Genomic DNA, 15850 nt, shown 5'->3' with positions numbered 1-15850 from the left:
TTGTTAGTTCACATTTTTTACATTTGGTAACCTAGTCCATATGCGTAAATTACTACATCGTTTTATCGCGTTAAACGCATTTTCTCGACAAGAAAAGCACAATGTCATCAAAAACATCCAAAACAACAAAAAAAAGGATCTATTCAACAAGTCTGCGACACATCCTTAAGAGTTACGTGTTTTCACCCAATTTCAATGTGTAATTTCAACAGTTCTGATCATTGTTTAGCTTGTTGGTAGCTTGGTCAAAATGCCAGACACAGTGAATCGTTTTTATTGCTTTAAACGCATTTTCTCCTCAAGAGAAACACGATTTCATTAAAAACGTTATACTTTGAAAATACCTGATGTCCATGTCTGCAAACACACAAGAGTCATAAAATAGGTTTTTCACCCATGTGTTTTTTGGTGAGACACCTTCTATTTCAAGGTTCTGTGCGTTTTCAGACACGTACAATATGTATTTTTGGCGTTTCTGATGAAATCCCTCCTTTTAAATGCAGTTTCTCACAGGAAATGAGTTTCTCGCCATGGCAAAATTACTTTTTAAAAAAACGCATGTTCAGGTCGAGAAAATGTTTTAAACAATAAAAACGACTCCCGGCCTTATTAGTTCACATTTTTTACATTTGGTAACCTAGTCGATATGCGTAAATTACTACATCGTTTTATCGCGTTAAACGCATTTTCTCGACACGAAAAGCACAATGTCATCAAAAACATCCAAAACAACAAAAAAAAGGATCTATTCAACAAGTCTGCGACACATCCTTAAGAGTTACGTGTTTTCACCCAATTTCAATGTGTAATTTCACCAGTTCTGATCATTGTTTAGCTTGTTGGTAGCTTGGTCAAAATGCCAGACACAGTGAATCGTTTTTATTGCTTTAAACGCATTTTCTCCTCAAGAGAAACATGATTTCATTAAAAACATTATAGTTTAAAAATACCTGATGTACATGTCTGCAAACTCTCAAGAGTCTTAAAAGAGGTTTTTCACCCATGTGTTTTTTGTTGAGACACCTTCTATTTCAAGGTTCTGTGCGTTTTCAGACACGTACAATGTGTATTTTTGCCGTTTCTGATGAAATCCCTCCTTTTAAACGCAGTTTCTCACGGAAAATGTGTTTCTCGCCATGGCAAAATTACTTTTTAAAAAAACGCATGTTCAGGTCCGGAAAATGTGTTTTAAACAATAAAAACGACTCCCGGCCTTATTAGTTCACATTTTTTACATTTGGTAACCTAGTCGATATGCGTAAATTACTACATCGTTTTATCACGTTAAACGCATTTTCTCGACAAGAAAAGCACAATTTCATCAAAAACATCCAAAACAACAAAAAAAAGGATCTATTCAACAAGTCTGCGACACATCCTTAAGAGTTACGTGTTTTCACCCAATTTCAATGTGTAATTTCACCAGTTCTGATCATTGTTTAGCTTGTTGGTAGCTTGGTCAAAATGCCAGACACAGTTAATCGTTTTTATTGCTTTAAACGCATTTTCTCCTCAAGAGAAACACGATTTCATTAAAAACGTTATACTTTGAAAATACCTGATGTCCATGTCTGCAAACACACAAGAGTCATAAAAGAGGTTTTTCACCCATGTGTTTTTTGTTGAGACACCTTCTATTTCAAGGTTCTGTGCGTTTTCAGACACGTACAATATGTATTTTTGGCGTTTCTGATGAAATCCCTCCTTTTAAATGCAGTTTCTCACAGGAAATGAGTTTCTCGCCATGACAAAATTACTTTTTAAAAAAACGCATGTTCAGGTCGAGAAAATGTTTTAAACAATAAAAACGACTCCCGGCCTTATTAGTTCACATTTTTTACATTTGGTAACCTAGTCCATATGCGTAAATTACTACATCGTTTTATCGCATTAAACGCATTTTTCCGACAAGAAAAGCACAATTTCATCAAAAACATCCAAAACAACAAAAAAAGGATCTATTCAACAAGTCTGCTACACATCCTTTAGAGTTACCTGTTTTCACCCAATTTCAATGTGTAATTTCAACAGTTCTGATCATTGTTTAGCTTGTTGGTAGCTTGGTCAAAATGCCAGACACAGTGAGTCGTTTTTATTGCTTTAAACGCATTTTCTCCTCAAGAGAAACATGATTTCATTAAAAACATTATCGTTTAAAAATACCTGATGTACATGTCTGCAAACTCTCAAGAGTCTTAAAAGAGGTTTTTCACCCATGTGTTTTTTGTTGAGACACCTTCTATTTCAAGGTTCTGTGCGTTTTCAGACACGTACAATATGTATTTTTGCCGTTTCTGATGAAATCCCCCCTTTTAAACGCAGTTTCTCACGGAAAATGTGTTTCTCGCCATGGCAAAATTACTTTTTAAAAAAACGCATGTTCAGGTCGAGAAAATGTGTTTTAAACAATAAAAACGACTCCCGGCCTTATTAGTTCACATTTTTTACATTTGGTAACCTAGTCCATATGCGTAAATTACTACATCGTTTTATCGCGTTAAACGCATTTTCTCGACAAGAAAAGCACAATGTCATCAAAAACATCCAAAACAACAAAAAAAAAGGATCTATTCAACAAGTCTGCGACACATCCTTAAGAGTTACGTGTTTTCACCCAATTTCAATGTGTAATTTCACCAGTTCTGATCATTGTTTAGCTTGTTGGTAGCTTGGTCAAAATGCCAGACACAGTTAATCGTTTTTATTGCTTTAAAGGCATTTTCTCCTCAAGAGAAACACGATTTTATTAAAAACGTTATACTTTGAAAATACCTGATGTCCATGTCTGCAAACACACAAGAGTCATAAAAGAGGTTTTTCACCCATGTGTTTTTTGTTGAGACACCTTCTATTTCAAGGTTCTGTGCGTTTTCAGACACGTACAATATGTATTTTTGGCGTTTCTGATGAAATCCCTCCTTTTAAATGCAGTTTCTCACAGGAAATGAGTTTCTCGCCATGGCAAAATTACTTTTTAAAAAAACGCATGTTCAGGTCGAGAAAATGTTTTAAACAATAAAAACGACTCCCGGCCTTATTAGTTCACATTTTTTACATTTGGTAACCTAGTCCATATGCGTAAATTACTACATCGTTTTATCGCATTAAACGCATTTTTTCGACAAGAAAAGCACAATTTCATCAAAAACATCCAAAACAACAAAAAAAGGATCTATTCAACAAGTCTGCTACACATCCTTTAGAGTTACCTGTTTTCACCCAATTTCAATGTGTAATTTCAACAGTTCTGATCATTGTTTAGCTTGTTGGTAGCTTGGTCAAAATGCCAGACACAGTGAGTCGTTTTTATTGCTTTAAACGCATTTTCTCCTCAAGAGAAAAATGATTTCATTGAAATCATTATAGTTTAAAAATACCTGATGTACATGTCTGCAAACACTCAGAGTCTTAAAAGAGGTTTTTCACCCATGTGTTTTTTGTTGAGACACCTTCTATTTCAAGGTTCTGTGCGTTTTCAGACACGTACAATATGTATTTTTGCCGTTTCTGATGAAATCCCTCCTTTTAAACGCAGTTTCTCACGGAAAATGTGTTTCTCGCCATGGCAAAATTACTTTTTAAAAAAACGCATGTTCAGGTCGAGAAAATGTTTTAAACAATAAAAACGACTCCCGGCCTTATTAGTTCACATTTTTTACATTTGGTAACCTAGTCCATATGCGTAAATTACTACATCGTTTTATCGCGTTAAACGCATTTTCTCGACACGAAAAGCACAATGTCATCAAAAACATCCAAAACAACAAAAAAAAGGATCTATTCAACAAGTCTGCGACACATCCTTAAGAGTTACGTGTTTTCACCCAATTTCAATGTGTAATTTCAACAGTTCTGATCATTGTTTAGCTTGTTGGTAGCTTGGTCAAAATGCCAGACACAGTGAATCGTTTTTATTGCTTTAAACGCATTTTCTCCTCAAGAGAAACATGATTTCATTAAAAACATTATAGTTTAAAAATACCTGATGTACATGTCTGCAAACACTCAAGAGTCTTAAAAGAGGTTTTTCACCCATGTGTTTTTTGTTGAGACACCTTCTATTTCAAGGTTCTGTGCGTTTTCAGACACGTACAATGTGTATTTTTGCCGTTTCTGATGAAATCCCTCCTTTTAAACGCAGTTTCTCACGGAAAATGTGTTTCTCGCCATGGCAAAATTACTTTTTAAAAAAGCGCATGTTCAGGTGGAGAAAATGTGTTTTAAACAATAAAAACGACTCCCGGCCTTATTAGTTCACATTTTTTACATTTGGTAACCTAGTCGATATGCGTAAATTACTACATCGTTTTATCGCGTTAAACGCATTTTCTCGACAAGAAAAGCACAATGTCATCAAAAACATCCAAAACAACAAAAAAAAGGATCTATTCAACAAGTCTGCGACACATCCTTAAGAGTTACGTGTTTTCACCCAATTTCAATGTGTAATTTCACCAGTTCTGATCATTGTTTAGCTTGTTGGTAGCTTGGTCAAAATGCCAGACACAGTTAATCGTTTTTATTGCTTTAAACGCATTTTCTCCTCAAGAGAAACACGATTTCATTAAAAACGTTATACTTTGAAAATACCTGATGTCCATGTCTGCAAACACACAAGAGTCATAAAAGAGGTTTTTCACCCATGTGTTTTTTGGTGAGACACCTTCTATTTCAAGGTTCTGTGTGTTTTCAGACACGTACAATATGTATTTTTGGCGTTTCTGATGAAATCCCTCCTTTTAAACGCAGTTTCTCACGGAAAATGTGTTTCTCGCCATGGCAAAATTACTTTTTAAAAAAACGCATGTTCAGGTCGAGAAAATGTTTTAAACAATAAAAACGACTCCCGGCCTTATTAGTTCACATTTTTTACATTTGGTAACCTAGTCCATATGCGTAAATTACTACATCGTTTTATCGCGTTAAACGCATTTTCTCGACACGAAAAGCACAATGTCATCAAAAACATCCAAAACAACAAAAAAAAGGATCTATTCAACAAGTCTGCGACACATCCTTAAGAGTTACGTGTTTTCACCCAATTTCAATGTGTAATTTCAACAGTTCTGATCATTGTTTAGCTTGTTGGTAGCTTGGTCAAAATGCCAGACACAGTGAATCGTTTTTATTGCTTTAAACGCATTTTCTCCTCAAGAGAAACATGATTTCATTAAAAACATTATAGTTTAAAAATACCTGATGTACATGTCTGCAAACTCTCAAGAGTCTTAAAAGAGGTTTTTCACCCATGTGTTTTTTGTTGAGACACCTTCTATTTCAAGGTTCTGTGCGTTTTCAGACACGTACAATGTGTATTTTTGCCGTTTCTGATGAAATCCCTCCTTTTAAACGCAGTTTCTCACGGAAAATGTGTTTCTCGCCATGGCAAAATTACTTTTTAAAAAAACGCATGTTCAGGTCCGGAAAATGTGTTTTAAACAATAAAAACGACTCCCGGCCTTATTAGTTCACATTTTTTACATTTGGTAACCTAGTCGATATGCGTAAATTACTACATCGTTTTATCACGTTAAACGCATTTTCTCGACAAGAAAAGCACAATTTCATCAAAAACATCCAAAACAACAAAAAAAAGGATCTATTCAACAAGTCTGCGACACATCCTTAAGAGTTACGTGTTTTCACCCAATTTCAATGTGTAATTTCACCAGTTCTGATCATTGTTTAGCTTGTTGGTAGCTTGGTCAAAATGCCAGACACAGTTAATCGTTTTTATTGCTTTAAACGCATTTTCTCCTCAAGAGAAACACGATTTCATTAAAAACGTTATACTTTGAAAATACCTGATGTCCATGTCTGCAAACACACAAGAGTCATAAAATAGGTTTTTCACCCATGTGTTTTTTGTTGAGACACCTTCTATTTCAAGGTTCTGTGCGTTTTCAGACACGTACAATATGTATTTTTGGCGTTTCTGATGAAATCCCTCCTTTTAAATGCAGTTTCTCACAGGAAATGAGTTTCTCGCCATGACAAAATTACTTTTTAAAAAAACGCATGTTCAGGTCGAGAAAATGTTTTAAACAATAAAAACGACTCCCGGCCTTATTAGTTCACATTTTTTACATTTGGTAACCTAGTCCATATGCGTAAATTACTACATCGTTTTATCGCATTAAACGCATTTTTCCGACAAGAAAAGCACAATTTCATCAAAAACATCCAAAACAACAAAAAAAGGATCTATTCAACAAGTCTGCTACACATCCTTTAGAGTTACCTGTTTTCACCCAATTTCAATGTGTAATTTCAACAGTTCTGATCATTGTTTAGCTTGTTGGTAGCTTGGTCAAAATGCCAGACACAGTGAGTCGTTTTTATTGCTTTAAACGCATTTTCTCCTCAAGAGAAACATGATTTCATTAAAAACATTATCGTTTAAAAATACCTGATGTACATGTCTGCAAACTCTCAAGAGTCTTAAAAGAGGTTTTTCACCCATGTGTTTTTTGTTGAGACACCTTCTATTTCAAGGTTCTGTGCGTTTTCAGACACGTACAATATGTATTTTTGCCGTTTCTGATGAAATCCCCCCTTTTAAACGCAGTTTCTCACGGAAAATGTGTTTCTCGCCATGGCAAAATTACTTTTTAAAAAAACGCATGTTCAGGTCGAGAAAATGTGTTTTAAACAATAAAAACGACTCCCGGCCTTATTAGTTCACATTTTTTACATTTGGTAACCTAGTCCATATGCGTAAATTACTACATCGTTTTATCACGTTAAACGCATTTTCTCGACAAGAAAAGCACAATGTCATCAAAAACATCCAAAACAACAAAAAAAAAGGATCTATTCAACAAGTCTGCGACACATCCTTAAGAGTTACGTGTTTTCACCCAATTTCAATGTGTAATTTCACCAGTTCTGATCATTGTTTAGCTTGTTGGTAGCTTGGTCAAAATGCCAGACACAGTTAATCGTTTTTATTGCTTTAAACGCATTTTCTCCTCAAGAGAAACACGATTTCATTAAAAACGTTATACTTTGAAAATACCTGATGTCCATGTCTGCAAACACACAAGAGTCATAAAAGAGGTTTTTCACCCATGTGTTTTTTGGTGAGACACCTTCTATTTCAAGGTTCTGTGTGTTTTCAGACACGTACAATATGTATTTTTGGCGTTTCTGATGAAATCCCTCCTTTTAAACGCAGTTTCTCACGGAAAATGTGTTTCTCGCCATGGCAAAATTACTTTTTAAAAAAACGCATGTTCAGGTCGAGAAAATGTTTTAAACAATAAAAACGACTCCCGGCCTTATTAGTTCACATTTTTTACATTTGGTAACCTAGTCCATATGCGTAAATTACTACATCGTTTTATCGCGTTAAACGCATTTTCTCGACACGAAAAGCACAATGTCATCAAAAACATCCAAAACAACAAAAAAAAGGATCTATTCAACAAGTCTGCGACACATCCTTAAGAGTTACGTGTTTTCACCCAATTTCAATGTGTAATTTCAACAGTTCTGATCATTGTTTAGCTTGTTGGTAGCTTGGTCAAAATGCCAGACACAGTGAATCGTTTTTATTGCTTTAAACGCATTTTCTCCTCAAGAGAAACATGATTTCATTAAAAACATTATAGTTTAAAAATACCTGATGTACATGTCTGCAAACTCTCAAGAGTCTTAAAAGAGGTTTTTCACCCATGTGTTTTTTGTTGAGACACCTTCTATTTCAAGGTTCTGTGCGTTTTCAGACACGTACAATGTGTATTTTTGCCGTTTCTGATGAAATCCCTCCTTTTAAACGCAGTTTCTCACGGAAAATGTGTTTCTCGCCATGGCAAAATTACTTTTTAAAAAAACGCATGTTCAGGTCCGGAAAATGTGTTTTAAACAATAAAAACGACTCCCGGCCTTATTAGTTCACATTTTTTACATTTGGTAACCTAGTCGATATGCGTAAATTACTACATCGTTTTATCACGTTAAACGCATTTTCTCGACAAGAAAAGCACAATTTCATCAAAAACATCCAAAACAACAAAAAAAAGGATCTATTCAACAAGTCTGCGACACATCCTTAAGAGTTACGTGTTTTCACCCAATTTCAATGTGTAATTTCACCAGTTCTGATCATTGTTTAGCTTGTTGGTAGCTTGGTCAAAATGCCAGACACAGTTAATCGTTTTTATTGCTTTAAACGCATTTTCTCCTCAAGAGAAACACGATTTCATTAAAAACGTTATACTTTGAAAATACCTGATGTCCATGTCTGCAAACACACAAGAGTCATAAAAGAGGTTTTTCACCCATGTGTTTTTTGTTGAGACACCTTCTATTTCAAGGTTCTGTGCGTTTTCAGACACGTACAATATGTATTTTTGGCGTTTCTGATGAAATCCCTCCTTTTAAATGCAGTTTCTCACAGGAAATGAGTTTCTCGCCATGGCAAAATTACTTTTTAAAAAAACGCATGTTCAGGTCGAGAAAATGTTTTAAACAATAAAAACGACTCCCGGCCTTATTAGTTCACATTTTTTACATTTGGTAACCTAGTCCATATGCGTAAATTACTACATCGTTTTATCGCATTAAACGCATTTTTTCGACAAGAAAAGCACAATTTCATCAAAAACATCCAAAACAACAAAAAAAGGATCTATTCAACAAGTCTGCTACACATCCTTTAGAGTTACCTGTTTTCACCCAATTTCAATGTGTAATTTCAACAGTTCTGATCATTGTTTAGCTTGTTGGTAGCTTGGTCAAAATGCCAGACACAGTGAGTCGTTTTTATTGCTTTAAACGCATTTTCTCCTCAAGAGAAAAATGATTTCATTGAAATCATTATAGTTTAAAAATACCTGATGTACATGTCTGCAAACACTCAGAGTCTTAAAAGAGGTTTTTCACCCATGTGTTTTTTGTTGAGACACCTTCTATTTCAAGGTTCTGTGCGTTTTCAGACACGTACAATATGTATTTTTGCCGTTTCTGATGAAATCCCTCCTTTTAAACGCAGTTTCTCACGGAAAATGTGTTTCTCGCCATGGCAAAATTACTTTTTAAAAAAACGCATGTTCAGGTCGAGAAAATGTTTTAAACAATAAAAACGACTCCCGGCCTTATTAGTTCACATTTTTTACATTTGGTAACCTAGTCCATATGCGTAAATTACTACATCGTTTTATCGCATTAAACGCATTTTTCCGACAAGAAAAGCACAATTTCATCAAAAACATCCAAAACAACAAAAAAAGGATCTATTCAACAAGTCTGCTACACATCCTTTAGAGTTACCTGTTTTCACCCAATTTCAATGTGTAATTTCAACAGTTCTGATCATTGTTTAGCTTGTTGGTAGCTTGGTCAAAATGCCAGACACAGTGAGTCGTTTTTATTGCTTTAAACGCATTTTCTCCTCAAGAGAAACATGATTTCATTAAAAACATTATCGTTTAAAAATACCTGATGTACATGTCTGCAAACTCTCAAGAGTCTTAAAAGAGGTTTTTCACCCATGTGTTTTTTGTTGAGACACCTTCTATTTCAAGGTTCTGTGCGTTTTCAGACACGTACAATATGTATTTTTGCCGTTTCTGATGAAATCCCCCCTTTTAAACGCAGTTTCTCACGGAAAATGTGTTTCTCGCCATGGCAAAATTACTTTTTAAAAAAACGCATGTTCAGGTCGAGAAAATGTGTTTTAAACAATAAAAACGACTCCCGGCCTTATTAGTTCACATTTTTTACATTTGGTAACCTAGTCCATATGCGTAAATTACTACATCGTTTTATCACGTTAAACGCATTTTCTCGACAAGAAAAGCACAATGTCATCAAAAACATCCAAAACAACAAAAAAAAAGGATCTATTCAACAAGTCTGCGACACATCCTTAAGAGTTACGTGTTTTCACCCAATTTCAATGTGTAATTTCACCAGTTCTGATCATTGTTTAGCTTGTTGGTAGCTTGGTCAAAATGCCAGACACAGTTAATCGTTTTTATTGCTTTAAACGCATTTTCTCCTCAAGAGAAACACGATTTCATTAAAAACGTTATACTTTGAAAATACCTGATGTCCATGTCTGCAAACACACAAGAGTCATAAAAGAGGTTTTTCACCCATGTGTTTTTTGGTGAGACACCTTCTATTTCAAGGTTCTGTGTGTTTTCAGACACGTACAATATGTATTTTTGGCGTTTCTGATGAAATCCCTCCTTTTAAACGCAGTTTCTCACGGAAAATGTGTTTCTCGCCATGGCAAAATTACTTTTTAAAAAAACGCATGTTCAGGTCGAGAAAATGTTTTAAACAATAAAAACGACTCCCGGCCTTATTAGTTCACATTTTTTACATTTGGTAACCTAGTCCATATGCGTAAATTACTACATCGTTTTATCGCGTTAAACGCATTTTCTCGACACGAAAAGCACAATGTCATCAAAAACATCCAAAACAACAAAAAAAAGGATCTATTCAACAAGTCTGCGACACATCCTTAAGAGTTACGTGTTTTCACCCAATTTCAATGTGTAATTTCAACAGTTCTGATCATTGTTTAGCTTGTTGGTAGCTTGGTCAAAATGCCAGACACAGTGAATCGTTTTTATTGCTTTAAACGCATTTTCTCCTCAAGAGAAACATGATTTCATTAAAAACATTATAGTTTAAAAATACCTGATGTACATGTCTGCAAACTCTCAAGAGTCTTAAAAGAGGTTTTTCACCCATGTGTTTTTTGTTGAGACACCTTCTATTTCAAGGTTCTGTGCGTTTTCAGACACGTACAATGTGTATTTTTGCCGTTTCTGATGAAATCCCTCCTTTTAAACGCAGTTTCTCACGGAAAATGTGTTTCTCGCCATGGCAAAATTACTTTTTAAAAAAACGCATGTTCAGGTCCGGAAAATGTGTTTTAAACAATAAAAACGACTCCCGGCCTTATTAGTTCACATTTTTTACATTTGGTAACCTAGTCGATATGCGTAAATTACTACATCGTTTTATCACGTTAAACGCATTTTCTCGACAAGAAAAGCACAATTTCATCAAAAACATCCAAAACAACAAAAAAAAGGATCTATTCAACAAGTCTGCGACACATCCTTAAGAGTTACGTGTTTTCACCCAATTTCAATGTGTAATTTCACCAGTTCTGATCATTGTTTAGCTTGTTGGTAGCTTGGTCAAAATGCCAGACACAGTTAATCGTTTTTATTGCTTTAAACGCATTTTCTCCTCAAGAGAAACACGATTTCATTAAAAACGTTATACTTTGAAAATACCTGATGTCCATGTCTGCAAACACACAAGAGTCATAAAAGAGGTTTTTCACCCATGTGTTTTTTGTTGAGACACCTTCTATTTCAAGGTTCTGTGCGTTTTCAGACACGTACAATATGTATTTTTGGCGTTTCTGATGAAATCCCTCCTTTTAAATGCAGTTTCTCACAGGAAATGAGTTTCTCGCCATGGCAAAATTACTTTTTAAAAAAACGCATGTTCAGGTCGAGAAAATGTTTTAAACAATAAAAACGACTCCCGGCCTTATTAGTTCACATTTTTTACATTTGGTAACCTAGTCCATATGCGTAAATTACTACATCGTTTTATCGCATTAAACGCATTTTTTCGACAAGAAAAGCACAATTTCATCAAAAACATCCAAAACAACAAAAAAAGGATCTATTCAACAAGTCTGCTACACATCCTTTAGAGTTACCTGTTTTCACCCAATTTCAATGTGTAATTTCAACAGTTCTGATCATTGTTTAGCTTGTTGGTAGCTTGGTCAAAATGCCAGACACAGTGAGTCGTTTTTATTGCTTTAAACGCATTTTCTCCTCAAGAGAAAAATGATTTCATTGAAATCATTATAGTTTAAAAATACCTGATGTACATGTCTGCAAACACTCAGAGTCTTAAAAGAGGTTTTTCACCCATGTGTTTTTTGTTGAGACACCTTCTATTTCAAGGTTCTGTGCGTTTTCAGACACGTACAATATGTATTTTTGCCGTTTCTGATGAAATCCCTCCTTTTAAACGCAGTTTCTCACGGAAAATGTGTTTCTCGCCATGGCAAAATTACTTTTTAAAAAAACGCATGTTCAGGTCGAGAAAATGTTTTAAACAATAAAAACGACTCCCGGCCTTATTAGTTCACATTTTTTACATTTGGTAACCTAGTCCATATGCGTAAATTACTACATCGTTTTATCGCGTTAAACGCATTTTCTCGACACGAAAAGCACAATGTCATCAAAAACATCCAAAACAACAAAAAAAAAGGATCTATTCAACAAGTCTGCGACACATCCTTAAGAGTTACGTGTTTTCACCCAATTTCAATGTGTAATTTCAACAGTTCTGATCATTGTTTAGCTTGTTGGTAGCTTGGTCAAAATGCCAGACACAGTGAATCGTTTTTATTGCTTTAAACGCATTTTCTCCTCAAGAGAAACATGATTTCATTAAAAACATTATAGTTTAAAAATACCTGATGTACATGTCTGCAAACACTCAAGAGTCTTAAAAGAGGTTTTTCACCCATGTGTTTTTTGTTGAGACACCTTCTATTTCAAGGTCCTGTGCGTTTTCAGACACGTACAATGTGTATTTTTGCCGTTTCTGATGAAATCCCTCCTTTTAAACGCAGTTTCTCACGGAAAATGTGTTTCTCGCCATGGCAAAATTACTTTTTAAAAAAGCGCATGTTCAGGTGGAGAAAATGTGTTTTAAACAATAAAAACGACTCCCGGCCTTATTAGTTCACATTTTTTACATTTGGTAACCTAGTCGATATGCGTAAATTACTACATCGTTTTATCGCGTTAAACGCATTTTCTCGACAAGAAAAGCACAATGTCATCAAAAACATCCAAAACAACAAAAAAAAGGATCTATTCAACAAGTCTGCGACACATCCTTAAGAGTTACGTGTTTTCACCCAATTTCAATGTGTAATTTCACCAGTTCTGATCATTGTTTAGCTTGTTGGTAGCTTGGTCAAAATGCCAGACACAGTTAATCGTTTTTATTGCTTTAAACGCATTTTCTCCTCAAGAGAAACACGATTTCATTAAAAACGTTATACTTTGAAAATACCTGATGTCCATGTCTGCAAACACACAAGAGTCATAAAAGAGGTTTTTCACCCATGTGTTTTTTGGTGAGACACCTTCTATTTCAAGGTTCTGTGCGTTTTCAGACACGTACAATATGTATTTTTGGCGTTTCTGATGAAATCCCTCCTTTTAAACGCAGTTTCTCACGGAAAATGTGTTTCTCGCCATGGCAAAATTACTTTTTAAAAAAACGCATGTTCAGGTCGAGAAAATGTTTTAAACAATAAAAACGACTCCCGGCCTTATTAGTTCACATTTTTTACATTTGGTAACCTAGTCCATATGCGTAAATTACTACATCGTTTTATCGCGTTAAACGCATTTTCTCGACACGAAAAGCACAATGTCATCAAAAACATCCAAAACAACAAAAAAAAGGATCTATTCAACAAGTCTGCGACACATCCTTAAGAGTTACGTGTTTTCACCCAATTTCAATGTGTAATTTCAACAGTTCTGATCATTGTTTAGCTTGTTGGTAGCTTGGTCAAAATGCCAGACACAGTGAATCGTTTTTATTGCTTTAAACGCATTTTCTCCTCAAGAGAAACATGATTTCATTAAAAACATTATAGTTTAAAAATACCTGATGTACATGTCTGCAAACACTCAAGAGTCTTAAAAGAGGTTTTTCACCCATGTGTTTTTTGTTGAGACACCTTCTATTTCAAGGTTCTGTGCGTTTTCAGACACGTACAATGTGTATTTTTGCCGTTTCTGATGAAATCCCTCCTTTTAAACGCAGTTTCTCACGGAAAATGTGTTTCTCGCCATGGCAAAATTACTTTTTAAAAAAGCGCATGTTCAGGTGGAGAAAATGTGTTTTAAACAATAAAAACGACTCCCGGCCTTATTAGTTCACATTTTTTACATTTGGTAACCTAGTCGATATGCGTAAATTACTACATCGTTTTATCGCGTTAAACGCATTTTCTCGACAAGAAAAGCACAATGTCATCAAAAACATCCAAAACAACAAAAAAAAGGATCTATTCAACAAGTCTGCGACACATCCTTAAGAGTTACGTGTTTTCACCCAATTTCAATGTGTAATTTCACCAGTTCTTATCATTGTTTAGCTTGTTTGTAGCTTGGTCAAAATGCCAGACACAGTTAATCGTTTTTATTGCTTTAAACGCATTTTCTCCTCAAGAGAAACACGATTTCATTAAAAACGTTATACTTTGAAAATACCTGATGTCCATGTCTGCAAACACACAAGAGTCATAAAAGAGGTTTTTCACCCATGTGTTTTTTGGTGAGACACCTTCTATTTCAAGGTTCTGTGCGTTTTCAGACACGTACAATATGTATTTTTGGCGTTTCTGATGAAATCCCTCCTTTTAAATGCAGTTTCTCACAGGAAATGTGTTTCTCGCCATGGCAAAATTACTTTTTAAAAAAACGCATGTTCAGGTCGAGAAAATGTTTTAAACAATAAAAACGACTCCCGGCCTTATTAGTTCACATTTTTTACATTTGGTAACCTAGTCCATATGCGTAAATTACTACATCGTTTTATCGCGTTAAACGCATTTTCTCGACACGAAAAGCACAATGTCATAAAAAACATCCAAAACAACAAAAAAAAAGGATCTATTCAACAAGTCTGCGACACATCCTTAAGAGTTACGTGTTTTCACCCAATTTCAATGTGTAATTTCAACAGTTCTGATCATTGTTTAGCTTGTTGGTAGCTTGGTCAAAATGCCAGACACAGTGAATCGTTTTTATTGCTTTAAACGCATTTTCTCCTCAAGAGAAACATGATTTCATCAAAAACATTATAGTTTAAAAATACCTGATGTACATGTCTGCAAACACTCAAGAGTCTTAAAAGAGGTTTTTCACCCATGTGTTTTTTGTTGAGACACCTTCTATTTCAAGGTTCTGTGCGTTTTCAGACACGTACAATGTGTATTTTTGCCGTTTCTGATGAAATCCCTCCTTTTAAACGCAGTTTCTCACGGAAAATGTGTTTCTCGCCATGGCAAAATTATTTTTTAAAAAAGCGCATGTTCAGGTCGAGAAAATGTGTTTTAAACAATAAAAACGACTCCCGGCCTTATTAGTTCACATTTTTTACATTTGGTAACCTAGTCGATATGCGTAAATTACTACATCGTTTTATCACGTTAAACGCATTTTCTCGACAAGAAAAGCACAATTTCATCAAAAACATCCAAAACAACAAAAAAAGGATCTATTCAACAAAGTCTGCTACACATCCTTTAGAGTTACGTGTTTTCACCCAATTTCAATGTGTAATTTCACCAGTTCTGATCATTGTTTAGCTTGTTGGTAGCTTGGTCAAAATGCCAGACACAGTGAATCGTTTTTATTGCTTTAAACGCATTTTCTCCTCAAGAGAAACATGATTTCATTAAAAACATTATAGTTTAAAAATACCTGATGTACATGTCTGCAAACACTCAGAGTCTTAAAAGAGGTTTTTCACCCATGTGTTTTTTGGTGAGACACCTTCTATTTCAAGGTTCTGTGCGTTTTCAGACACGTACAATATGTATTTTTGGCGTTTCTGATGAAATCCCTCCTTTTAAATGCAGTTTCTCACAGGAAATGAGTTTCTCGCCATGGCAAAATTACTTTTTAAAAAAACGCATGTTCAGGTCGAGAAAATGTTTTAAACAATAAAAACGACTCCCGGCCTTATTAGTTCACATTTTTTACATTTGGTAACCTAGTCCATATGCGTAAATTACTACATCGTTTTATCGCGTTAAACG

This window comes from Lampris incognitus, chromosome 6 (assembly GCF_029633865.1).
Source record: "Lampris incognitus isolate fLamInc1 chromosome 6, fLamInc1.hap2, whole genome shotgun sequence".
Taxonomy (NCBI): Eukaryota; Metazoa; Chordata; class Actinopteri; order Lampriformes; family Lampridae; genus Lampris; species Lampris incognitus.
Note: the sequence above shows the minus strand (reverse complement) of the source record.